The 26,734-nt window shown below is 44.5% G+C and overlaps 1 protein-coding gene and 2 pseudogenes across 5 annotated transcripts in view; 2 read left to right on the top strand and 1 right to left on the bottom strand.

The window, feature by feature from the left end:
- LOC309620207 (melanoma-associated antigen 10-like) overlaps positions 1–26,734 on the bottom strand; it is a 58,182-nt gene that overhangs the window by 23,476 nt on the left and 7,972 nt on the right. The window lies entirely within an intron of this gene.
- Positions 13,011–19,402, top strand: LOC309620975 (homeobox protein Hox-D1 pseudogene; annotated as a pseudogene). The gene is made up of 3 exons: positions 13,011–13,021; positions 15,699–15,747; positions 17,826–19,402. The product of its transcript is annotated as a homeobox protein Hox-D1 pseudogene (transcript).
- Positions 24,766–25,382, top strand: LOC309620974 (melanoma-associated antigen 9 pseudogene; annotated as a pseudogene). Its single transcript has one exon. The product of its transcript is annotated as a melanoma-associated antigen 9 pseudogene (transcript).

Here is a 26,734-nt window from a genome sequence, read left to right as displayed (position 1 = left end):
AATGAAAAGACTATCCACAGATTGGGAGTAAAGATTTGACAGTCATATATGTGATAAAAGTCTAGTATCCAGAATATATAAAGAGCTATTACAACTCCACTAAGAAAACACAAATAAACCAATTTAAAAATGGGCAAAAGATTTGAATAGACATTTATCCAAATAAGATATATAAGTGGCCAATAAGCAAAAGAAGAGATGCTCAACAGGATCTTTAGGGAAGTGCACATCAAAACCACAGTGGCATAGGACTTCAGACTCACTGGCTGAAAGAAGAAGATAGAAAATAACAAGTGTTGGTGATGATAGAGAGAAATTGGAATCCTCATACATTGCTAGTGGGAACATAAAAGGGTGTAGCCACTGTGGAAAGGAGTCAGCAGTTCCTCAAAAAGTTAAACATAGAGTGTAACTATACGATCCATCGATTCTACTCCCAAGTATAGAGCCAAGAAAACAAAAACGTATGTCCATGCAAAAACCTATACACAATGTTCATAGCAGCATTCCTTATTCATAATAACCAAAATCAGGAAACAACCCAAATGTCCATGAACAGATGAATGCATAAAAATATGATCTATTCATACAATGTAATATTATGTCAGTAAAAATAAACGAAGTACAACATGGATGAACCTTGAATACCATATGTTTAGGGAGAGAAACTAGACACAAAAGACCACATACTTTATTATTGCGTTCATATGAAATATACAGAATAGGCAAATCAATAGAGAGACATAGTATCAATACAAAGAGAAAAAAAGGAGTGAAAAACCGAATAGAGCATCCAAGAGTGGTAGGACAATATCAGATGATGTACTTTGTATGTTAGTGGAGTTCCAGAATAAGAAAGAGAGAGAGAAAGGTCAGGGTAGATGATATATTTGAAAAGATGATGGACAAGAATTTTCTAAAATTAGTGAAAGAGAAAATACACACACACACACACACACACACACACACACACACACAGATCCAATTAGCTCACGGAACACTAAACATGATAAAAAGAAGGACACCTAATACTCAAACTGCTGAAAAACAAAGATAAGGAGAAATATACAAGAAGAAAATAAGGGCAACAAGAAGAAAAATAAAAATTATATACAAAGAAGCAAAGACAAGAATTACAGCAGATTCTCATCACAAAGTATGTAATCCAGAAGACAAAAGAGTGAACTTTTTTTTTTTTTTGATGTGCACCATTTTTTTTTTTTTAGAAAGCTGCATTTTTTATAGCTACTTTATTTATTTATTTATTTATTTTTGGCTGTGTTGGGTCTTTGGTTCGTGCGAGGGCTTTCTCTAGTTGCGGCAAGCGGGGGCCACTCTTCATCGCGGTGCGGGGACCGCTCTTCATCGCGGTGCGCGGGCCTTTCACTATCGCGGCCCCTCCCGTTGCGGGGCACAGGCTCCAGACGCGCAGGCTCAGTAGTTGTGGCTCACGGGCCCAGCCACTCCGTGGCATGTGGGATCTTCCCAGACCAGGGTTCGAACCCGTGTCCCCTGCATTAGCAGGCAGATTCTCAACCACTGCGCCACCAGGGAAGCCCTGCCATTTTTAAAGTCTTTATTGAATTTGTTACAACACTGCTTCTGTTTTATGTTTTTTGGTTTTTTGGCACTGAGGCATATGGGATCTTAGCTCTCCAACAAGGGATCGAACCCGCACCCCCTGCACTGGAAGGCAAAGCCTTAACCACTGGACCACCAGGGAAGTCCCCAAAAGAGTGATCTTTAAAGTGTTAAAAGAAGGGAAAAACAAAAACAAAAACCCTCTGAACCCAGAACTCTATACCTAGTAAAAATATTATTCAAAAATGAATGGGAAATAAAGAGTTTTACAGACAAACAAAATCTGAGATAATTCATTGCCAGCAATACAGTGTAAGAAATTTTAAAGAAAGTTCTTCAGGCAGGTGGAGTATACTAATATGCGTAAATGTGGATATATACCCAAAACATGAAGAGCACCCGAAATGGTAAAAATTAGGGTAAATATAAAAGATAATTTTTTCTTATATTTAGACACCTTAAAAGATAATTGTCTAAAGCAAAGGTTGGCAAATTACTGCCTGTAGGCCAAATCTGGATTGTTCTGTTTGTTTTCAGCCTTTGAACTAAGAGTAGTTTTTTTTGTTTTTTGTTTTTTTTTTAAAACCAGGTTGCATTGTTTTTATTTATTTATTTATTTATGGCTGTGTTGGGTCCTCGTTTCTGTGCGAGGGCTTTCTCTAGTTGCGGCGAGTGGGGGCCACTCTTCATCGCGGTGCGTGCGCCTCTCACTCTCGCGGCCTCTCTTGTTGCGGAGCACAGGCTCCAGACGCGCAGGCTCAGTAGCTGTGGCTCACGGGCCTAGTTGCTCCGCGGCATGTGGGATCCTCCCAGACCAGGGCTCGAACCTGTGTCCCCTGCATTGGCAGGCAGATTCTCAACCACTGCGCCACCAGGGAAGCCCAGGAGTAGTTTTAAACACATATATTTTACGGACTGGATGGTCTGCAAAACCTAAAATATTTACTATCTGGCCTTTTATGGGAAAAGTGTGCTGGCTCCTGGTGTAAAGCAAAAGCAGCAACAATACATTGAAGAATTTATAAAATACGTACAAGTAAAACTTGTGACAACAATAATCCAAAGAATGAGAGGGAGAAAATGGAAGTTTACTATTTTAGGGATATAACATTATGCCCGAATTGTTATAATATTATTTGAAAATAGTCTGTGGTAAGTAAAACTTGATACTGAAAACATTTGAGCAACCACAAAGAAAACACAAAAGATATATAGCTGTCAACAAATAGTATGCATAAAATGGAATCATATAAATTCTCAATTTATCAGAAACGGTCTGGAAAAGAGAAAAAAGGAAGAACAGATTGACAAATAGAAAACAGCAGGCAAATAGTATATTTAAACCAACCATCTCAATAATTACATTAAATGTAAATGGTCTAGGGTCCAGATGGATTAAGCATACTCTTCCTTGTCCCTCCCACTTAAAGCAAGTACAAACCTTAGGAAAAATTATGAAGCAGCTACCTGAGAACTATGAAACATAAGTGGAATATACACACATATATTTCCTTGCTCTGTCAGCTGACAGGGCCTAGAAGCAAGGACACACCAGTAGCAATGGACACACCTAGCATTGGTTTCTAATCTGATTTCCCAATAAAGGAAGCCAGGGATCCTTAGAGAAATGGATAATTCTAGAGCTGAGGCAGGAAATATACAAGATAAGCCTGGGACATCTTGTTGTGCCATAAAGCAAGGAAATGCTCAAAAACAAACAAACAATGATGGGGGTATGTCAAAGGACCACAGGAGTCAATGGAAAGAGCTCCCAATGGTCAAATCTGGAACAATTTGAGCAATTAAATAAAAGTATACTGCATTATAACCCAAAGCATAGAATAAATATCCATGAGTTCATAGTAAGATTTCAAAAGTACTGAATAAATACCTAAATGGGGGAGAAGAGACAAATTTTTTGTGCTGAAGAATTTCAAATCATTTATGTAGACACTCCCCCACTTAAGGAGGTGGAACATATAACCCTCACTCCTTAACTGTGGGTTGCACATAGTGACTTCCTTCCAAATACTAGAGTATGGAAACGGGAGGAAAAGAGTAACTATTTGGTGGAGAAGCCTCAACAACACTATCTCAGCCAGGTGATCAAGGTCAATATCAGCAGTGGGAAGTCATGTTGATAGTATGTACCCTTGATATGATGCAATGAGAAGGGCACTTCACCTTTCTGGTCTTCCTCCCCCAAACTCATAACAACACTCTAATTATGAGAGAAACACAAGACAAATTCGAGTAGAGGGACATTCTACAGTATTCTTAACCAGTACTCCTCAAAATTGTCAATGTCATCAAAAAAAAAAAAAAAGTAAAGTTTGAGAAACTGGCACTGCAAAGAGAAGTTTAAGAAAATATGACAGCTACATGGACCGTGGTATGCTGGATGTGATCCTATAACAAAAGAAAGAACATTAGGTAAAGACTAAATATAAAAATATAATATAAATTAATTACTATTATAAGTATTAAATTGAATATTAATATTACATAATTAAGTTGAGCAATTAAGTAATTAAATTAATGATAAATGTTAAATATGAATACATAAACATATAGTTATCATGAATATAATACAAAAAGAAAATACAAAATCTACCTCAGAGAAAATACGGCCTACAAGGCCAAAAATATTTACAATTTCGCCATTTGCGGGAAAAGTTTGTTGACCACTGATGTAAAGCAAAATAACACGAATATATTGACGGGTTTATAACGTAGGTAGAAGCAAAAGCCCCAGGCCCGAAGCTGTAACCCTGTGGCGGGAGCCTCAGTAACAGCATGACAGACACCTAAAACTCTGAGGGAGGGTAATGTTTCTCTCCGTAAGGGAAAACTTTTGTCCAAAACGTGAGAGGTAATTGTTTTGCTATTTTTCTATTATCTCATCACTTGGTCATCTAGGCAAGTCCATTCAAGGGACGTACACAACAGAGTGAGGAGACTAAAGACCCCGCACACAGAGTTAGAGGACCAGGAGGGGAGTCTCCTGGTGGCCAGAGAGTGAGGGAAGATAGCGGAAAGGAGCAAATATAAGCAAGGGGTTCCATCAAGTTGTAGGAATTCCTGGGTTTGACCTGAGCTGTGCATGCAGAAGTCTCACCATAAACAGAATACGAAAAGCATGGCGAATTGAACAATTGCCCAAGGGTCAGACTGGGCCCTGGGTGATTCACAAACACTATGGATCTAAATATCACTGCACCAACCACAGCAAAATGCACATTTATTTCAAGCACGTGTGGAACATCCACCAAGATAGATTACATCCTGTGCCATAAAAACACATTTAAAAAATTTAAATGATGCAGAGTATGTTCTCTGACAATAAAGGAATCAAACTAGAAATCAAACAATAACGGAAGGATAAGAAGAATCTCAAAACACTTGGAAATTAAACAATTATCCATAGGTCAAAGAGAAATTCTCAAGGAAATAGAAACGGTACTGAACTGAATTAAAATGAAAGTGCAACATATTAAAATTTCTGAGATGCAGCTAAATCAGTGTTAAGAGGGAAAATTATAGCATTTAATGCTTAGATTAAGAAAGAAGAAAGACCACAAATCAATAATCTTTGCTTCCACCTTAACTGAGAAAGAAAAAGAAGAAAAAACTTCACCCAAAGCAATCAGAAAACAAACACACACCAATAAACAGACAAAAAACAGAAGAAAAAAATAGAAATCAGAAAGAAAAGAAAATCATGGAAAGCAAAACTGGTTCATTGAAAAGATCAATAAAGTTGATAAAACTCTAGCCAGATAAACAAAGTAAAAACAGAGAAGACATGAATTGCTAATATCAGAAAGGAAACACTGAATATCACTACAAGTCTACAAGCCCTACACTAAAGATGTTGGGATCGGAAGGAAACACTAAGAACAAATCTATGTACCTAAATTTAAGAACTTAAATGGAACTGTACAATTCCTCAAAATTCAGAAACTACCCAACTCACCCTAGATGAAATGCATAACCTGAATAGTACTACAACTGTTCAAGAACTGATATCATACGTTTAAAGTTTCTAAAGAGGAAATCTTTAGAACTAGAGAAACATCAAAAAATCAAGCGGAAACTGTCAGAACCAACTTTGTCAGAACTCTGAAAAACAGTCAAAGGTTTGCAGCAACCAAGCTATCAAGATTGTGAGCACCTCCGGGTAAGGGTCATGTGTCATGCTCTGTGGTCCTGGTGCCCACTATGGTTCTTGGCACTCAGTGGGAGATCAGAAAGTGTTTGTTAAATAACATCTTACTCACAGCTCACGCGATCTGGTTGCATCAACTTTATTTGGCCTCCAATACATGTAACATGTCAGCACGACCATAAACACAAACAGGAGCAGTAACACAAGCACACGTCTCCAAACATCTGTAGGAGAGGTGCCTGATCCTTACACAGGCACATCAATGCTGTGAAAGAACAAAATGAGGGCAAGAGAGGGGCTTCCCTGGTGGCGCAGTGGGCAAGAATCCGCCTGCCAACGCAGGGGACACGGGTTCGAGCCCTGGTCCGGGAAGATCCCACATGCCTCGGAACAACTAAGCCCGTGCGCCACAACTACTGAGCCTGCGCTCTAGAGCCCGCAAGCCACAACTACTGAAGCCTGCGTGCCTAGAGCCCATGCTCCACAACAAGAGAAGCCACCGCTCACCACAACTAGACAAAGCCCGCGTGCAGCAATGAAGACCCAACACAGCCAATAAATGAATGAATGAATGAATGAATAAATAAACAAATAAATGGGAAAAAAAGCTCTGTAAAAAAAAATGATGGCAAGAGAGAGCTGTTCACAGAACGAGCAAGCTGAGCCAGCGTCCTCCACGTGCTGGAGGGACAGTGGTGGCACTTAGGAGGAAATGGCCAACCAGGCGCAGTAGGAGGGCAGGTTAGGTCTGGGGAGGGGCACAATGTTCTGATGAGTTCCAGAAGCACAAAACCAAGTCCTTTCCTAAATTATCCTCTGGCACATTCAAGAGACAGAGACCTTTGACTCTCCTCCTAACAGGATAAACATTCTGGCCCCTCCCAGCTAGTGTACACGTTAAATGTCAGTACACAAGAAACGAGTGCCTGCACAGTCCAAATTCCAGGCCTCACATTCCTATCATTATTACAGAAAAGTGAGCGTACGAAACAAGTATTTAGTAATTTAGTGTCATTTTTGCTTAAGTCAAAAGGACCTAAGGCTTTTGTGTTTGGTTAGCAGCTCCACCATTCTAGTGACAGAGAGGTCAAGACAGTAAGTTGATAGATACCTAAGCAAAATAATAAGCCTATGACCAAAATTCAGATGGAAATGCAATTGTGCACATGACCGACCATAGGTTAGAGAATTCATAATACACAATGAGGATGCTCAGCTGGTGTTTTTAGCCCCTCATCGAGACTTCATGCTTGCCTGGGTCTGGGGCCATGATGTCGAGCAGCCACTGGACGGAGCCTGACCTGAAAGAATAAAGAGAACACAGGTGATCTCAATGTGTTTCTTTTTTTTTTTTTTTTTGAAATTTATTTACTTTTTATACAGCAGGTTCTTATTAGTTATCTGTTTTATACATATTCGTGTATATATGTCAATCCCAATCTCCCAATGCATCCCACCACCACCACCACCCACACCCCTGCTTTCCCCCCCTTGGTGTCCATACGTTTGTTCTCTACATCTGTGTCTCTATTTCTGCCCTGCAAACCGGTCCATCTGTACCATTTTTCTAGGTTCCACATATATGCGTTAATACACGATATTTGTTTTTCTCTTTCTGACTTACTTCACTCTGTATGACAGTCTCTAGATCCATCCACGTCTCTACAAATGACCCAATTTCGTTCCTTTCTATGGCTGAGTAATATTCCATTGTAGATATGTACCACATCTTCTTTATCCATTCATCTGTCGATGGGCATTTAGGTTGCTTCCATGACCTGGCTATTATAAATAGTGCTGCAGTCAACATTGGGGTGCGTGTGTCTTTTTGAATTATGGTTTTCTCCGGGTATATGCCCAGTAGTGGGATTGCTGGGTCATATGGTCATTCTATTTTTAGTTTTTTAAGGAACCTCCATACTGTTCTCCATAGTGGCTATATCAATTTACATTCCCACCAACAGTGCAAGAGGATTCCCTTTTCTTCACACCCTCTCCAGCATTTGTTGTTTCCAGATTTTCTGATGAGGCCCATTCTAACTGGTGTGAGGTGATACCTTATTGTAGTTTTGATTTGCATTTCTCTAATAATTAGTGATGTCGAGCAGCTATTCATGTGCCTCTTGGCCATCTGTATGTCTTCTTTGGAGAAATGTCTATTTACGTCTTCTGCCCATTTGTGGATTGGGTTGTTTGTTTGTTTTTTTTTAATATTGAGCTGCATGAGCTGTTTATATATTTTGGAGATTAATCCTTCGTCCGATGATTCATTTGCAAATATTTTCTCCTATTCTGAGGGTTGTCTTTTCGTCTTGATTGTAGTTTCCTTTGCTTTGCAAAAGCTTTTAAGTTTCATTAGGTCATTTGTTTGTTTTTGTTTTTATTTCCATTACTCTAGGAGGTGGATCAAAAAAGATCTTGCTGTGATTTATGTCAAAGAGTGTTCTTCCTGTGTTTTCCTCTAAGAGTTTTATAGTGTCTGGTCTTACATTTAGGTCTCGAATCCATTTTGAGTTTATTTTTGTGTATGGTGTTACGGAGTGTTCTAATTTCATTCTTTTAAATGTAGCTGTCCAGTTTCCCCAGCACCACTTATTGAAGAGACTGTCTTTTCTCCATTGTATATCCTTGCCTCCTTTGTCATAGATTAGTTGACCATAGGTGCATGGGTTTATCTCTGGGCTTTCTATCCTGTTCCATTGATCTATATTTCTGTTGTTGTGCCAGTACCATATTGTCTTGATTACTGTAGCTTTGTAGTATAGTCTGAAGTCAGGGGGTCTGATTCCTCCAGCTCCGTTTTTTTCCCTCAATATTGCTTTGGCTATTCGGGGTCTTAAATTTACTGAGGCTTGACTTATGACCCAAGATGTGATCTATCCTGGAGAATGTTCCGTGTGCACTGGAGGAGAAAGTGTAATCTTCTGTTTTGGGATGGAATGTCCTATAAATATCAATTCAATCTATCTGGTCTATTGTGTCATTTAAAGCTTGTGTTTCCTTATTAATTTTCTGTCTGGATGATCTGTCCATTGGTGTAAGTCAGGTGTTAAAGTCCCCCGCTATTATTGTGTTACTGTCGATTTCCTCTTTTATAGCTGTTAGCAGTTGCCTTATGTACTGAGGTGCTCCTATGTTGGGTGCATATATATTTATATTTATAATTGTTAGATCTGCTTCTTGGACTGATCCCTTGATCATTATGTGATGTCCTTCCTTGTCTCTTGTAACAGTCTTTATTTTAAAGTCTATTTTATCTGATATGAGGATTGCTACTCCAGCTTTCTTTTGATTTCCATTTGCATAGAGTATCTTTTTCCATCCCCTCACTTTCAGTCTGTATGTGGCCCTAGGTCTGAAGTGTGTCTCTGGTAGACAGCATATATATGGGTCTTGTTTTTGTATCCATTCAGCGAGCCTGTGTCTTTTGGTTGGAGCATTGAATCCATTCACGTTTAAGGTAATGATTGATATGTATGTTCCTATGACCATTTTCTTAATTGTTAAGGGTTTGTTTTTGTAGGTCCTTTTCTTCTCTTGTGTTTCCCACTTAGAAAAGTTCCTTTAGCATTTGTTGTCGAGCTGCTTTGGTGGTGCTGAATTCTCGTAGCTTTTGCTTGCCTGTAAAGCTTTCGATTTCTCCGCTGAATCTGAATGAGATCCTTGCTGGCTAGAGTAATCTTCCCTTTCATCACTTTAAATATATTGTGCCACTCCCTTTTGGCTTGTAGAGTTTCTGCTGAAAGATCAGCTGTTAACCTTATGGGAGTTCCCTTGTATGTTATTTGTCGTTTTTCCCTTGTTGCTTTCAATAATTTTTCTTTGTCTTTAATTTTTGTCAATTTGATTACTATGTGTCTCGGCGTGTTTCTCCTTGGGTTTATCCTGTATGGGACTCTCTGCGCTTCCTGGACTTGGGTGGCTATTTCCTTTCCCACGTTAGGGAAGTTTTCACCTACAATCTCTTCAGATATTTTCTCTGGTCCTTTCTCTCTCTCTTCTCCTTCTGGGACCCCTATAATGCGAATGTTGTTGCATTTAATGTTGGCCCAGAGGTCTCGTAGGCTGTCTTCATTTCTTTTCATTCTTTTTTCTGTATTTTCTTCTGCGGCAGTGAATTCCACCATTCTGTCTTCCAGGCCACTTATCCATTCTTCTGCCTCAGTTATTCTGCTATTGATTCCTTCTAGTGTATTTTTCATTTCAGTTACTGTAATGTTCATCTCTGTTTGTTTGTTCTTTAACTCTTCTAGGTGTTTGTTCTTTAATTCTTCTAGGCCTTTGTTAAACATTTCTTGCATCTTCTCAATCTTTGCCTCCATTCTTTTTCCGAGGTCCTGGATCATCTTCACTATCATTATTCTGAATTCTTTTTCTGGAAGGCTGCCTATCTCCACTTCATTTAGTTGTTTTTCTGGGGTTTTATCTTGTTCCTTCATCTGGTACAAAGTCCTCTGCCTTTCATTTTGTCTGTCTTTCTGTGAATGTGGTTTTCCTTCCACGGGCTGCAGAATTGTAGTCCTGAATGTGTTTCTTATTGAAACACCTTGATCTCAAAATGAGCAAAGGATTGTTCTCAGATGGGAGTTTAAGTGGCACCCTTCTTTGGAGGTGTTCATAGGTACACTTCAAGCTGAAAACGTTTAAGCCTTCCTCATACCCCGTGAGGAAAGTTGGCAGACAGGCAGTATATGAGAAAACAGATCCAAACCCCACACCCAAAAGGAACTAAGAAGGATGAGAAGAGCCCACATGTGATCATGTCACTCTGCTGCTTAATTCTCCACCACCCATAAAATAAGGTCCACACCCCTTACTCTGATATTCAGGGCCCCTCTAAGTTGGACACAAACCCCCATATCTTCTCTATACACACTGTGATCCTATTGATTGTTTTCCACGGTGGAAGACTTCTCTTACACTGCAGGAAGTAGGGCTGATTTTTTTTGTGTTGGGTTGTAATCCATGTGACAAGTTAGCCACAGTCAGCACTGATTCCTGGGCTGGTTATTTAGGAAATGATCCAAGTGCTAGATTCCTCTCTTCCTTCTCTTCCTTACTTCTACATCTGAGCTCAAGAGAGGAGAAAACCTGACAAACACTACCTCAGCTCGGTGATCAAGGTAAATATCAACAGTGATAAATCATGTTGATAGTATGTACCCTTGATATAATGTCATAAGAATGGCACTTTATCTCTCTGGTCTTCCTCCCCAAAACTCATAATCCCAGTTGAACACTTTGGACTAACACTTCTTTTTACGATGAATGGATGTCGATTTCTATTAGATACTTGCCTGTGTCGATTTAGATCTGATTTTTCTCATTCAATCTGTTATTGTAATAAGGCAATCCTGGGCTTACTCATTCCCAGATGCACCCCTCATTCCTCATTGCTCTGCTCTAGATTACACAGGGGCTGACCCCTGCAGGCTGCAACTCAAACTAGCCAACATGTGGCTGCCATTTTGGTTCAGCTAACTGGAAATACCATCAAGAGATTAGAACCCTGGAAGATAGAGCAGTCAGAGATTTTCTCCTTCCTCTGCATCAGGTGGCTTCTCCTTCAATGGTTATGTATTCTCCATGGCTTCAGCCACCATCAGATTGACCCATCATGGCTCCAGATCCTGTTGAATCCAACACCCAGGTTCCAGTAACACTATCTCCTCTCTTGGTCCTTCCGTGCTAGACGTGAGAGTGATTTTCTCGTGTTGCTAATAAATGGGTTTCCCAAGTCTCCACTGCTTGGCTTCTCTATCACTTGTGTAACCAATCCCCTGCATTAAATTCCCTCTGTGTTAAATATTTACAGTGCTTTCTATTTCCCTGGACAATCCCTGACTGTTACACGTGGCCAATTATATTGATTGATCTTCTAGTGTTAAACTTCTTTGCATTACTGGGATAAACCCAGCTCTGTCACCAGCAGTTAAATACGATTGTCTCTTCTGTAATTAATAATAATAATAATCAAATGAAACACCCCCGGGCTCTGAAACTTCCCCCAAATAACATATCTCTCATCATCATCTTCACAGCCTTCTCAAAAATAATTTTTACACTCCCTAGTTTTCTGATATATATTGAAAAAATTCTAATGACCTAAGTAATAGAGTGATTTAGTCAACTTGTAAAACAATTCAATCAATACACATGAAGTTATATAGTACGACCTGTGCAGTAGAGCCAAAATGGTACTCAAAGGGAAATATATAGCCTTAACTAGATGCATTAGAAAAGGAGAAATCTTTAAATCACCCAAGAAATTCAAGAAGCTAGGTAATGAACATTATATTAAACCTTAAGTAGTAGAAGGTAGGAAATAATGAAGACAAGTGTAGAAATAATGAATTAGAAAAGAGTAAGGCCAACAAACAAATGCCAATTATTTGAAAATATTTATGAAACAGACTTTTTTTGAAAATATGACCAGATATTGAAGAAAAAATAACAAGTAAACAAGATAAGTTAAAACTGTATAAAATATAGATGCAAAAGATATTTAAGTGATGTAAAGACACAGCAAGTATGTTATATGATTCCCTCAAGATAAGCAGATGGTGGACAAGGAAAAGTTTCTACATATGAAAGTATTTCAGGTAATAAACTACAAATGAATGAGAGAATTTGAAAATTGCCCCTCTGCAACCCCCAGTGGATAAATGAAGGTGATGATCATCACTGACTGCCAACTTCAGCACAAAGGACAGCAAACATTACATTCTTCCTAATGGAAGTGCATACATCACCTATGTGGCAGTCTTGTAAATAAACAAACAAGTTAATCAAGCTCCTACCCGTAACTACCAACTTAAAGAACTATTGAGGGGCCACAGTACATGTTAAATGACACCAAAGTGTTTCATTCCACATGATCCATATAACGGGAAACTTGACAAAGTACAAGACCTGATTTATTTTCAACAACAACAAAAAAACTACAAGGAAAAAAAAGGTGGTACAGGGGAAACCTACTGATTAAAAAAGACTTAAGGGACCTAACCAAAAAAAATCACAATATATAGACCACATCTGTGATCCAAACAAACTAAAAAACATTTTTTAATGTATAAGGTGAATGTGAAAAATGACTAGATATTTGGTGAAGTTAAAACTTATTTAAATTTTTAGGAATGATCATTGTTTTGGGTTTATGTTGTATAAAAGATTCCTGGTCTTTTAGAAATGCATACTGACATACTTAGAGATGAAATAGCGTGATGTCTTGGACTACCTTCACAGTATTCTATTGGCAGAGATGTGGGGAAGGTGAGGGTACACTGGAACCAGACTGGCCATGTACTGAAGATTATTGATGCTGGGTGTCAAGTATATTGGATTCGTTATACTATTCTCTACTGTTGTGTGTGTTTCACAGTTTCTGTAATAAAAGTTTTATTATAAATATCATGCAATTAAATTTGAAATCCTGGGTGAAATGGACAATATTAAAAAAAAAAAAAAAAAAGACCAAATCGGTCCATAAAGAAATAGAAAACTTTAAACAATACAAACTTGAACTGTATTCAACACCCAAGCTACCCGCAAATGCTCCAGGACAGACATTTTGGGTGGCCAATTCTACCAATGGTCAGGAAAAACTAATCACCATCTTAAGTAAAGTCTTCCGAAGCATAAAAAAACTGGGAAGTGATTTAACTTATTTTCCCAGACTAGCTCTGCTTGACTCTAAAGCCAGATGAGTACCCCACTCCTCCCATGAACAGAACACTTGAGCCAAGCTCACCCACACAGTAGCAAATATCCTACGCAAACTAATAGCATATTCAATGTAGCAGTGAGTTAAATGAACAGACAGGTGTGGCTAAAGAGTGAAAATATGATTTAAACTAGAAAATAGTTCAATTGTAATTCTCCACAATAACAAGTTAGGAGAAAACATTGAAGCGTGTCAGTGGGTATGGAAAAAGCCTCTGAAAGCAATTCAACATGAGTACAACTTTTAGCAAATTAAGATTAGAAGGGAACTGCCCCTTCCTAATATCTACAGCAAACATACTTAAATGTGAAATGTTTGATGCACTCCCATTAAAGACAGGGACAAGACATAGATGTATGCTCTCCCCTCTACAATGCAAAAGTTCACTGGAACACACAGTCAGAACTATGCATATCAAAGTAAATGAGAAGTATGAATATTGAAAAAGAGATAATATTTTGGGACAATATGGTCATCTACCTAGAGAATTCAAAGAAATCGGTACATGGAATACTCGAGTTAATAAGAGACCAGAGAAATATTGTATGGAAGATCACAACCAAGAGCCTTGCCACACACACACAAAAAGCACCAACTATTCAGAAGATATAATAGAAACTACCCCATTCGCAACAGCGACAAAATCCAAAAATTACCTAAGAAGAAGCCTAACAAAAGTATATAAGATCTTAATGGACGCTACTATACAGTACAGGCTACTCATCAGTATAAATTTACTGATAGATTCAGGTTAAAAAAAAAAAAAGTCGCAAATAAATCAAGCAGTATATCACATTCATTTCTGGGGAACAGACTGTTGTAAAGGTGTCAAGTCTGCTTAAATTATTTACAGGTTTAGGGCCTTACCTGTAGCTGCCACGATGGCGATGAAGTGTAGACTGCTGTCTTCTGCTCCCAGAACCAACCCTCGCAAACTAGAGAAGGGAAAAATGAAACTAATGAAAAACACAGTATCAACAACCAAAGCTAAACAACAGAACGTGAGAAACCTCTGGAGGAGACTCAAGACTGTGTTGAACAGGACAATAAAAGTAAAATCCCAGAGGAGAGAGGGGAAGGGTCTGTGATCCAAACAATATGAGAAATAACTGCCCGTCGTCAACGTTCCCACAGACGCCAGGTCCTGTGAGCTGCTTCACGAAGCTCACGCGCATCCCTGCAACCCTACAAGACACGGCTCGTCACACCCACTCGCTTCACAGGTGAAGAACCTGAGGCCACGGGGCTTGGGAATCTTCCCAGGGTCACGTGCTGCTAAGTGACGGGGTGGGGACCAGAGCCCTGGTCTGACTTCCTCTCGAGCCCACGCTGCGCCCACCCACCCCCGGCCCGTGGCCGACCTCCTGACTGGCGACCCATTGCTCTTCTCGGTGCTACACGGTGTCTTTCAGTTGACAGAAAGCAGGCCCAAGAAAGGCGACAACGAGAATCAAAGACGACCTCAGTGCTGCCTGTGAGCTTTATTAACCTGGGGTCCTCCCGCCCGAGTCCCAGGGTCTTTGCGGGCTGAGGTTCCGGCATGTCTGTCCAGCCCCAGCACCTTCCCCTGTGACAGCACCCGGCCCCGGCTCTTCCCCCACGTGCCCTCCTGTCAGGCTCCGGAACCTGAACCTGCTGACCACCTGCTGCCCCTTCTGAGGGCTGCACAGGGTCTCCTGCCCTCCCCCGACACAGAGCATTCCTAGTCCCTGCAGAAGAATCCTCCGACTCTCCCATCCCTCACTCCGGAACCCCTCTGACACCGACAGTCCCTTTGACTTCGGATAATAACCTTTAGACACCTGGTAATCCTTCTGGGCAACTCCAACGCTTTCTCAAAATGTTCTGCAATTGGGTTTGTGAGTAGTCTGATTTGCCACGTAATCGACTGGTTCTTTGGAGACAGCCCTGAATTGAGAGAGAGGGTTTTTGAAACCTCCCTGACATTTGCAGCAGGATTTTAATGGGGTGCCTTCTTTGAAACTGGCCACTGAACCCATGCACAGATGCATGAGCTTACCTAGGTCACCCAAAGCCTCCCTCCTAAATGGTACATGAGGAAGGACCACGGAAGCCACTGCGGAGCCAACGTCTACTAAGGTTGAACTCTTGAAAACCGTGGGATCCTCCGAGGAGGTGAAACACAGTTCCTTGGTAGCTCAGCTTTTAAAAGAAAAAAGAATTAACCATCCTTCCATGGCCTCTTGTCTGGTCCCTGCCCCACAGGAAGGTCGTGGCTGTCAGGGTGCCCGAGGGCAGCTGTGCAGGTGCTCAGGTACGTTCCGCCCTGTGGAGGCCGCTGAGACTCCCAGGTCAAGATTTTACCTTTGCGTCAAAAGGAAGGAGACCATTCCCAGCCAACTGACATTACAGTCAGCATGATAGACAGTACTGCAAAGGGAAGTAAGTGCAGAAAGCTACTGTGTGGTGAAGCGCAAATCCACCCGGCTGATATTTATGTGATCCTCTTAAAATGAGATGTGATACTGTGTGTGAAAACATCTGTCATACAGGAGGCACTTAAATATTTGGAGGGTAGCAAGGCAGATCTGGCCTTCTCAGAAACCCCTCCAAGAAATGAAGAAGCTTGTTGTCCTAACAAATTATAACGGTCACGCTTAAGTAAGCACCTACTAAGTCACACTGTATGGGAGAGACTACCAGTGCTCGTCCATATCTTGTCTTCCTTTCCCCCATCCTGGACACAGGGGATGCTACATGGCCAGTCCACGTGTAGTCAGGAAGGGTCAAGTGACCAGCCGTTGCCATCGGGATATGAGTGGAAGCATTACTAGTCACATCCAGAGCCAACGGGCCATTTCTGTGCTTTCGTTCGCTCAGCAGCAAACGTGGCAATCCTGTGGTGGAACTCCAAAAAGGAAACAGCCTGGAAACTTGGGCCCCCTGAGAGCAGAGAGCCCCTACCAAAAAAAAGTCAGAGCTTATGTGCACCAGAAATAAACTTGTATTGTGTTAAGCCATTCAAATTTCAGGTTTTCCCTGTTGTGTCAACTCACAGTTACTTTAGCTGACTCACACACAGCTACTCTTTCTGTTAGAGTTACTCAAGTATTGTAAGTAGAATGGTAACAGTGCACGCACTCTTGCTGAAAAAAATCCGAAAACTTCAGACAAATCATAGTTCTCCCTTTACAGAGTTTCTTCACAATTCAGCCCCGTCTTCAGCAACGACCACAACTAACAATCTGGTGTATGTTCCTTTTAAAGCTGATTCTAGACCCTTTCATACCGAAGTGTTTGTGAGTTTGAGGATCTGGGGGCTGGTTATGACCATAACATGGCAGCAGCATAAGACAAGCTTTATATGGGCAGTACTTCGACAGGATGGCATGTGAAGGGAAGTCCCTCACAGCGAGAGACCTTGCAGAGATAACGGCAAAGGCTCACCACCCAGAAGGGCAAGACGCAAGGGAAGTCCCAGAGGAGAGGAGGGATCAGAGAGTGAGGCCACCTCTCGGCACAGTGGGAGTCTTTGGGTCGGAGAGCTCCAAAAGGCAGCAGTGGCTTGGAGTCTTATAGCCTCAGGGTTATCCTATCTACGCCCAGCAGGCTTGGGGTACAGTTTTGCAGGGTAGGCAAAGAAGGCAGGCTCTAAAGGGTAAAACTCAGCTCATTCGGACCACATTTAAAGCAACTGGATGTGTAAACATTTGGGTTTGCTGGGGGATATTTTAGGAAGGGGCTCCATCTCACACTTCTGTAAGCATCGGGATATTGTAGCACATTCCACCCCACCGCCAACCCCAAGCTTAACTTGCCTTCCTCTTGCGCCTGGTTGGTCATTTCTTCCTAAGTGCCACCTCCGTCCCTCCACCGCTTGGAGGACAGTGTCTCAACTTGCTCAGTCTGTGAGGAGCTCTCTCTTGCCATCATTTGCTTCTTTCACAGCACGGATCTGGTTTTCACGAAAGATGTGATGTTTTCAAGTTACACGTGGGCTAAAACGGTTCTGTCTACGTTGGCTGCGTGAGGATCAGGCACCTCTTCTAAAGACGTTTAGAGAGGTGTACTCGGGTTACTGCTCCTGCTTTGTGTTTATGGTCGTGTTGACGTGTTACACGTGTGGGAGGCCAAATAAAGTTGATGCAACCAGATCGCGTGGGCTGTGAGGCACTTTCCGACCTTCTGCTGGGTGCCAAGGCCCATGATGGGCACCAGGACCACGGAGCATGACGTGTGAACTCTGCAGCTCACCATCTCATAGGAGGTGCGGGCACACAACAGAGTTCCTTCTGCAGGCTTCCAGAAGTGTCAAGGCACACAGACAACAAACACTGATCATTACAAATGTGCTTGTTCCTGCCCGTGGCTCAGTGAGGGCAGCTCGGCTAGAGAGGGAGGGCGGAGCGGCGCAGACCCCGGCGGTCCTGCGGGCCCCTCACCGGGGCCCGGCCGCCGCGCTCAGGTGGGTGGGCCGGAACCCTGAGCTCCTACCTGCGCTACGTGGCGCGCGGCAGCGGCAGGGGCGGCGGCGACGTGCTGAGCTTCGCGCCCAAGTTCTGCCGCGCCGACGCCCGGCCAGTGGTCCCGCAGCCGGCCTTGCCCCTGGGCAGCGGCGACGGCGCCTTCGTGAGCCGCCTGCCCCCGGCCGCTCCGGCGCGGCCTCCCGCGCCGCCCCCGGCCGCGTACGCGCCGTGCCCCCGCGGAGGGGACCGACGAGGAGCCGGGCGCCGCACCTGCCGCGGCTGGGGGCGCGGACTGCGGTCCCCCGGGGCCCGGGCCCGCGTACGGCTTCCGGCGCGCGCGCGCGCGCGCGGGCGGCCGGCCGGCGACGGCGGGGCGCACGTCCGCTACGCCGCCTCGGCCGTCTTCCCGGGCGGCGGCTCCTTCCTCCTCAGCAGCCGGGCGGACTGCGCGGGGCCTTCGGCGGGGCCGCCCCCTTCCCGGCGGGTCTCAAAGAGCCGGCCGAGGGCCACTCCGGGGCCTTCCAGACCGCGTCCCGCGCCCGCGGCGCCTGCCCCAAGTCCGCGCCCCCGCCCCGCGGCCTCCCCGCCGCCTTCAGCACGTTCGAGTGGACGGCAGTGAAGGGGAACGCCTCCCCCGAAGAAAAGCAGACTCGCCAGCGCCCCCAGCGCGATCCGCACGGACTTCAGCACCCAGCAACCAGCAGAACTCGAGAAGGGGTCTCATCTCCGTAAGTACTTAACTCGGGCCCGGCGCATCCAGGTAGCCAGCTCGTTGCAGCTGCGCGACACCCAAGTCAAAATCCGGTTCCAGAACCGCAGGATGAAACGGAAGAAAAGGGGACGAGACGAGAAGGGCTTCTGCCCTCGGCCACCACCGTGACTTCCCTGCAACTTCCCCTCTCCGGAACGAGCCCCGCTACGTCCGGCCAGAACCCGGGGAGCCTTTTCAGGCCCAAGCACCTTCATGAGCTTCAGTCACGAGGCTGAGGAACCGTGGCCTGCAGAACCCACAGGCCACCCCACCCCTATCTGGACTTGTTAGCTCCATTTGGGGTGGAGGCGGGCCTGGCAGAAATAATGGAGGGTTCGCTTGGGAGAGGAAGTATCTTGGTGGCTCTGAGTTCGGAGCTGAGGGTGTACAGATGGGTGTTCATTTGCAGTCTCTAAAGCCACTGATGTGTGTATTAACTGTGTCTTATCAGGGAAAAGGTGCCCAGCCGCCAGCCTAGCCCTGCTGCCATGTTGCCTAACTTAGTCGTGTGCAGTTCTCGGTGCTGAGCTCTCCCAACCAACCGCCTGATGTGCTCAGAAGAGCGTCTACCCAAAGTTTCATCTGGTTTTAATTTAAAAGACGAGACTCCACGTAGTCTTGAGATGACCAAAGGTGGCTACAGTCAGGGCCTCCTTGATGTATGAGCTGCTTCAACAATGATCTTCATGTTTGCGCTACAGGTTTTTTGTTTGTTTGTTTGTTCGTTTTCTTTAAAAAGCAGGTTCTACCTCTCCATGTGCCCGAGTGAAGATACAGTCGCTGTTTAGTTAGTAGCTGAACAAATCCACAGGGTGGGTACAGATCCTGAACTATACCTTGACACCGGCTACTCAAACTTGAATGTAGATATATATAGTATGTACGTTTTTTGAGAGGTTTGCTTGCAATGAACTCATAGGTGACATTTAATGTCATACCACATAAAGGGTTTGAACTTCTTTTTGTAATAAAAATTACAGAACGTGCTACAAAAAAAAAAAAAAAGTGTTTGTTTCTGAGTGAGAATATTTAGCCAGGCTTAGGTTTAAAGGAGGCAGCAAAGTACATGGCTGTGAGCAGGGGCTGTGAATCCAGCCAGCCCGGATTCGAATCCTGACTCTGCCACTTCCTGGCTGTGTGATCTTGTGTAAGCTTCTGACCTCTCTGTGCCTCAGTTCCCTCATCTGTAAACTGTGGGCAGCAATAGCACCTACCTCACGGGGCAGTTACGAGGACAAAACCAGGTAATATCTGTAAGGCACATACAACAGTGCCTGGCACATAGTAAATGCCAAGTGACTGCTTATTAAATCAGCAGATCCTCACCTCACCAGACACTGGATTACGTCAGTCAGCTCATTAAACTGACTGAACTGGGAAAGTTTGTAAAACAGGGCTAGAACCTGTACTCCATAGAGCTGTGATGCATTTGAAACACTCAGCCCCCTGCAGTACATGGCGTGTGGTCATCCTCATCCTTGATGGAGGCCCGGAAGCCCTCAGGTCCTCCGACGCTCCGGAGGGCACTGTTGCTTCTGTCGAGCGTTCTTACTTTCTCTGCAGCTACCCAGTGGCCGATTCTGGTGAAGCCCCTTAACATCCTGAATGTAGTAAATGGCTCCAGTGGCTTACTGTGGCATGCATAAATATTGTTATCATAATAACAATGGTAACTGCTTACCAGCACATTGCAGTTTACACAGTGGATCACGGAGATGATCTCATCTGCTAAAACAAGCAACAGGGCACAGTAGGCTTGAGATTCTGGCTTTTGATTGAGCCCAAGGCAAATAGTGGTAGTTGGGGAGCGCTGTTTCTGGAGTTTTTGACAGAACACATGGATGGTCTCCCTTCCCATGACTTAAGCCTCCAACAGCCAAACTGCAGGGTATTAACTTGCATTTCATTCTTCCACTCACTTGTGCTGCCATTTCAGATCACAGGGGTCACAGTAACAATTTGAAAGCAGTCCTTTGCTATTCCTTAGCCTCTTCTCATTTAGATAAGTAAGTAGATCAACATCCTGACGTCTGCTGCTCAGCCCCACATACTCATTTACATCTTTCCGCCACCCTTCCATGATGTATGAATCAGGCAGGACAGGGCATGTGTTTTTGCTGCGCGTCCGACTCATCGTGCTGTTATTTGAGAGGTAACTGGGAGCCTTGGCCGGAGTGGAAAAGTCACATCAACAGGAGTACTCCTATTTGCGACCAGCTTCTACATAGTTCCATCATTTCTCTGCTCTTCTGAGCCCAGCTCTGGGTTTTCCCATACATCTGCTTCGCTGGCGCCTGAGGATGCATGTTGCTTTCTGGCACTGGCTGTCAGTAGCCCGGGGTAGACAACATAACCCAGCACCTGCTAAGGCAGTCCCCTGCAGGGAAGGAGTACCAGTGAGAAGAGTCAGACGGGCAGCTTCCTGTGACGCTCTCAGAGAAACAGCTGTTGTAAGTAATGCCACTTCTGTTCTAGGGACCCCAAACCAGTTACTTTCAACTTAGTTGTGAATAAATTAAAGCTGTCATCTTAAGAAACCTTTCAGGCCTCACCATGGTGTTTAATTCCTGAATCACGTCAAGGACTGCCACGCTGCCTGGCACACTGGAGGTGGCCAATACACGGTGACCCAGTTTCCTGGGAGATGTCAGGCTGGTGGAGGAACTGAAGGAAACAGAAGGCATGCTGGTGGATTTGTCCACACTTATGTTTTGTTTCATTTATAACGTAATGTGAACTGCTCCTTCCATCTTCCCTTCCACCTTTGCTTTTGGATGCATGTGATGTTGGAGCTGGAAGGGCCCTTAGGGACTACATCGGGAAGGAAAGGCTAGGTGATTCTGGTCCTCCATGACTTTTCTGATCTAATCTTCAGGTATTCTGTCGCTCACGCCTGATATATATATCTCTCAACGTACCAATCTATACCAATATAAACCCAAATGTACAACAGTGGATGAATAGTAAAAATGCTGTATATCTATACAATGACCTATTATTCAACCATTTAAAAGGAATGAACTAAAAAGTTAGGGGGGAAAAAAGAAGGTAGTACTGATACTTGTTCCAACATGGATCCACCTTTAAATATTTGAGCTTGGGGGCGTGCCTCCAGAGAACAGCTTTTGTCTTTCTGGAGATGGATGTGATGGGTAATTTCTATTCAGTGGTTTTCTTAGAGGGGGATTCAGACGTTAGGTAGGGCTTGGGAGTAGGTGTATATACACATTCACGCACACGTACACGCTACAGGTTCTCTCTGCTTGAACTCTTAACCAGTAACACCTATAGAAGTGATATAACTTTTAAAAAGACAACTTTTGGAAGGATATGAAGAAATCACAACTCACTGCTTTAGTCGTTTGCTTGTCTCTGATACAGCTGCAACTCACTTACGACTTCCAGTTCGTGACAGGGCAGCAGAATTCTCAGTGATGTGGCTTTCCATAATGCTTGCTGTTCAGGCTGAAGGGAAGTGGCAAAAGGGCAGGTATTCCAAAGGCCAGTGCGAGGCATCTGCCGATTGTCAGCTGCGGCGTCAAGAGTGATATCAGCGCCCTAAGCATGTGGGTTCCCCATCACCCACCATGTTTGTTACCTTCCCTGAACAGGCACCAGCAGACAGGTGGGGGAGGCCAGCCTCGGATCAACACTGTCTGGCAAATAACACCTGTGCAGGTAGGTTGAGGTTCTGACCTCACTGGCCTGCCTTAGGGATTCAAATCCCCTGTTCAGTGCTGCAGGACATGAGTTCATTCTTGAGGAGGCATTAGAAGAAAGAAAAACTCCATAATCCGTCTCAAACCCCAAGGCTTGAACATGCGGTTGTAATTTGTTCAGAGGCTGTTCTGTAAGCTGAGTTAGGAGCGGGGGAGGGCAGAGGCAGCTCTGGTCTGCATAGTCAGGCAGGGATCTGTTTGTCTATACAAGGTGACTTTCACACATATTCTGGTCAATAGGCCGTGGGCTTTGTGTAGACCCCATCCGTGGGGACAGATAGCTTCAACAAGGGAGAACCAAGCCAAGTGGCCCCTGCAGAAACCAAGCCTACAAGTGGAGCCTCATGAAATGTGAGTAGGCTACCGTTTTATGAGCTCTTTCTCTGAGCCAGGCCCTTGGTTAGACATCTGCCCATGTTGGGGGATAGGATGAGAGGAAGAAAACATCAAGGCAGCAATGTTTTCAGGAGCCACGCCAGGCCGGGCCTGGAATGCAGGCCAAGGGAACCCGTCTACGTCCCATGGGAGCCACTGATATTTTATTTATTATTTATTTATTTATTTTTGGCTGCGTTGGGTCTTCGTTGCTGTGCACGGGCTTTCTCTAGTGGTGGCGAGCGGGGGCTGCTCTTGGTTTCAGTGTGTGGGCTTTTCACTGCGGTGGCTTTTCTTGTTGCGGAGCACGGGCTCTAGGCACACAGGCTTCAGTAGTTGTGGCACGCGGGCTCAGTAGCTGTGGCTCGCGGGCTGTGGAGCGCAGGCTCAGTAGTTGTGGCTCACGGGCTCAGTAGCTCTGCGGCATGTGGGATCTTCCCGGACCAGGGCTCGAACCTGTGTCCTCTGCATTGGCAGGCGGATTCTTAACCACGGCACCACCAGGGAAGTCCTCAGCACTTCTTACAAGTGGTTGATTAGGAGTATCCAGAGGAGATAATATGCATATTTCTATGGCCATGGACTATCAATGCTGTCTTTACTACAAATAGAGTCATTAGCAGCTTTAGTTCGGATCAGATTAGAGAGCTAATTCTAGAAGCCCAAAACCAATTCAGAAAACTCATTTTTTTAATTGAAGTATTGTTGCTATACAATATTATGTGTTACAGGCATACAATATAGTGATTTACAATTTTTAAAGGTTATACTCCATTCACAGTTATTATAAAATATTGGCTATATTCCCCTTGTTTTACAATATATCCTTGTAGCTTATTTTATACATAGTAGTTTGTACCTCTTAATACCCTACGCCTATCGTGCCCCTTCCCCCTTCCCTCTCCCCACTGGTAACCACTAGTTTGTTCTCTATATATGTGAATCTGCTTCTTTTATGTTATATTCACTAGTTTGTTGTATTTTTTAGATTCCACATATAAGTGAGATAACACAGTATTTGTCTTTTTCTGACTCATTTCACTTAGCATAATGCCCTCCAAGTCCATCCCTGTTGCTGCAAATGGCAAAATGTCATTCTTTTTTATGGCTGTGTAGTATTCCATTGTGTGTGTGAGTGTGGTGTTTAAACCACATCTTCTTTATCCATTCATCTGTAGATGGACACTTAGGTTGATTCCATATCTTGGCAGTTGTAAATAATGCTGCTGTGAACATTGGGGTGCATGTATCAGTGTTTTTGTTTTTTTCAGACATATACCCAGGATTGGAATTGCTGGGTCGTATGGCAGTTCAATTTTTAGGTTTTTTAAAAAATATTTATTTATTTATTTGGCTGCGTCAGGTCCCACGGCATGCGGGATCTTTCGTTGCGGTGCGTGGGCTTCTCTAGTTGCAGTGCGTGGGCCCAAGCAGTGCCAGGAGTCAAGTTGAGGTGTGTGCCCTGAGTCTGTACCCAGGGGCTCTCCCTCCCAGAACAGAGGGGACCCCACAAGGCCCAAGTCACCGCACCTCCCCACACCCCTCTCAGCCCCGGTCGGTACCTGGGGCTGCGCTGGCTGCACCCTGAGGAGCCACCTCGCTTCCTTCTTCAGGTTGGCAGGGGACAGGCCGCCCAGGAGGAGCGCCCCTGTGATGCCCGAGGGCACCCCTCCAGACGAGCCCTGTAAGTGGCCTTCGTCAGAGCTGCCCAGGGTGCGTTTCTCCGCCGAGGCTGCTCACACCCCCTTTCTCCCCCAGGTCCGTGGTCCCCACCTGTCACCCCTGCCCAGACTCCCGTCGGCGGCCCGACCCCAGTCATCAGGCCCCTGGTCGAGATGAGTGAGCTGCGCCAGCCTGAGGCAGATCTTCAGGCCCCAGTCCAGGCCCAGGGCCCGGTGGAGGCGCAGCTGTTCGGGGCTGCGGGCGAGGAGGCCGCATCCCCCTCGTCCTCCTCCTCCCCCATCGCCCCCTCCTTCTCTGCCTGTGCCGAGTCCTTGTCCCAGGAGGCACTTACTGTGCTGATGGCTGACCTGGTAGGGTTCCTGCTGCCCAAGTATCGCACAAAGGAGACTACCACAGAGGCAGAAATGCTGACCATCCTCAAATATTACCAGGACCTCTTCCCCGTGGTCTTCAGGCGAGCCTCTGCGTACACTCGCAGCTGGTCCTCGGCCTCCACGTCAAGGAAGTGGACCCCAGCAATCACTCCTATGTCCTGGTCCCCGCCCTGGGCCTCGCCTAGGATGGGATGCTGAGTGACGGGCCGAGCATGCCCAAGCCCGGCCTCCTGGTGTTGCTCCTGGGCCTGATCCTCCTGGAGGACGACTTTGTTGCCCCAGAGGAGGAGGTGTGGGGAGCACTTAGCAAGGTGGGTGTGTGTGCCGGGAGGGAGCACTACATCTATGGGGAGCCCAGGGAGCTCCTGACCAAAGTGTGGGTGCAGGAGGGCTACCTGGAGTACCGGCAGGTGCCCCACTGTGACCCCGCCCGCTACGAGTTCCTGTGGGGTCCCCGGGCCCACGCGGAGGCCAGCAAGTGGCAGGTCCTGGAGTATCTGCTCAGGGCCAGTGGATGGGATCCCAGGTCCTTCCCATCCCTGTGTGCAGAGGCTGTGAGCGATGAGGAAGAGGGGGCCTGAGCCAGAGCAGCAGCCAGGCTCCTTCCAGGCCCACGTCCAGCAGTTTCTCCCGTGGGGCAGGAAGGGAGGCTGATCCTTCCCTCTGAGTTTGAAGAGGGAGCGGTTAGCCTTCTCAGTAGTGAGGGCCCGGGCGAGTTGGGGGAACCCGGTGTGTAGAACTTTGTTTTCCTGTTCTCTATGATGACATGGAAATTCATCTGTTTCCTTTAGTGATTTTTCAAATGTTGTTCTTTTTCATAGAAGATTTTTTAAATGCCAATGCTTTTTATTTTTTATACAATTTTTAAAGGTTACATTCAATTTACAGTTATTACCAAATATTGGCTCTATTCCCCACGTGGTACAATACATCCTTGTAGCCTGTCTTATACCCACTCCTCCATCCCTGTAGTGCCCCTCCCTCATCCCTACTGATAACCACTAGTTTGTTCTCTGTATGTTTGAGTCTGCTTCGTTTTTGTTATAGTCACTAGTTTGTTGTATTTTTTAGATTCCACATATGAGTGATATCGTGCAGTATTTGTCGTTCTCTGTCTGACTTATTTCACTTAGCATATTGCCCTCCAAGTCCATCCATGTTGCTGCAAAAGGCAAAAGTTTGTTCCTTTTTTATGGCTGAGTAGTAGCCCATTGTACATATATAGTACCTGTTCTTTATCTATTCATCTGTCGATGGACACTTAGGTAGCTTCCATATCTTTGCAATTGTAAATAATGCTTCTATGAGCATTGGGGTGCATGGATCTTTTTGAATTAGTGGGGTTTTGGGGGGATATATACCCAGGAGTGGAATTGCAGGGTCATATGGTAGTTCTGTTATTAGTTTTTTGAGAAACCTCCATGCTGTTTTCCCCAGTGGCTGCACCAATCTACATTCTCCCAACAGCGTACAAGGGTTCCCTTTTCTCCACATCCTTGCCTACATTTGTTATTTGTGTTCTTTTTGATGATAGCCATTCTGACTAGGTGTGAGGTGATATCTCTTTGTGGATTTGATTTGCAGTTGCCTGATGATTAGCGATGTGGAGGATCATTTCATGTGCCTGTTGGCCATCTGCATTTTCTCCTTGAAAAAAATGTCTATTCAGTTCTTCTGCCCATGTTTTTAATCGGGTTGTTTGTTTTCTTGATGTTGAGTTGTATGAGCTGTTTATATACGTTGGATATTAATCCTTTGTCAGTCACTTCAGCTGCAAATATTTTCTCCCATTCAATAGGTTGTCTTTTAGTTTTGTCAGTGGTTTCCTTTGTTGTGCAAAAAAGCTTTTAAGTTTAGTTAGGTCCCATTTGTTTATTTTTGCTTTTACTTCTTTTCCTTAGGAGATAGATCCAAAAAAATATTGCTGCGATTT

Source organism: Balaenoptera borealis (genome assembly GCF_965194805.1).
Source record: "Balaenoptera borealis genome assembly, chromosome: X".
In the NCBI taxonomy this organism is placed as follows: Eukaryota; Metazoa; Chordata; class Mammalia; order Artiodactyla; family Balaenopteridae; genus Balaenoptera; species Balaenoptera borealis.
Note: the sequence above shows the minus strand (reverse complement) of the source record. Positions and strands in the feature narration are given on the sequence as shown.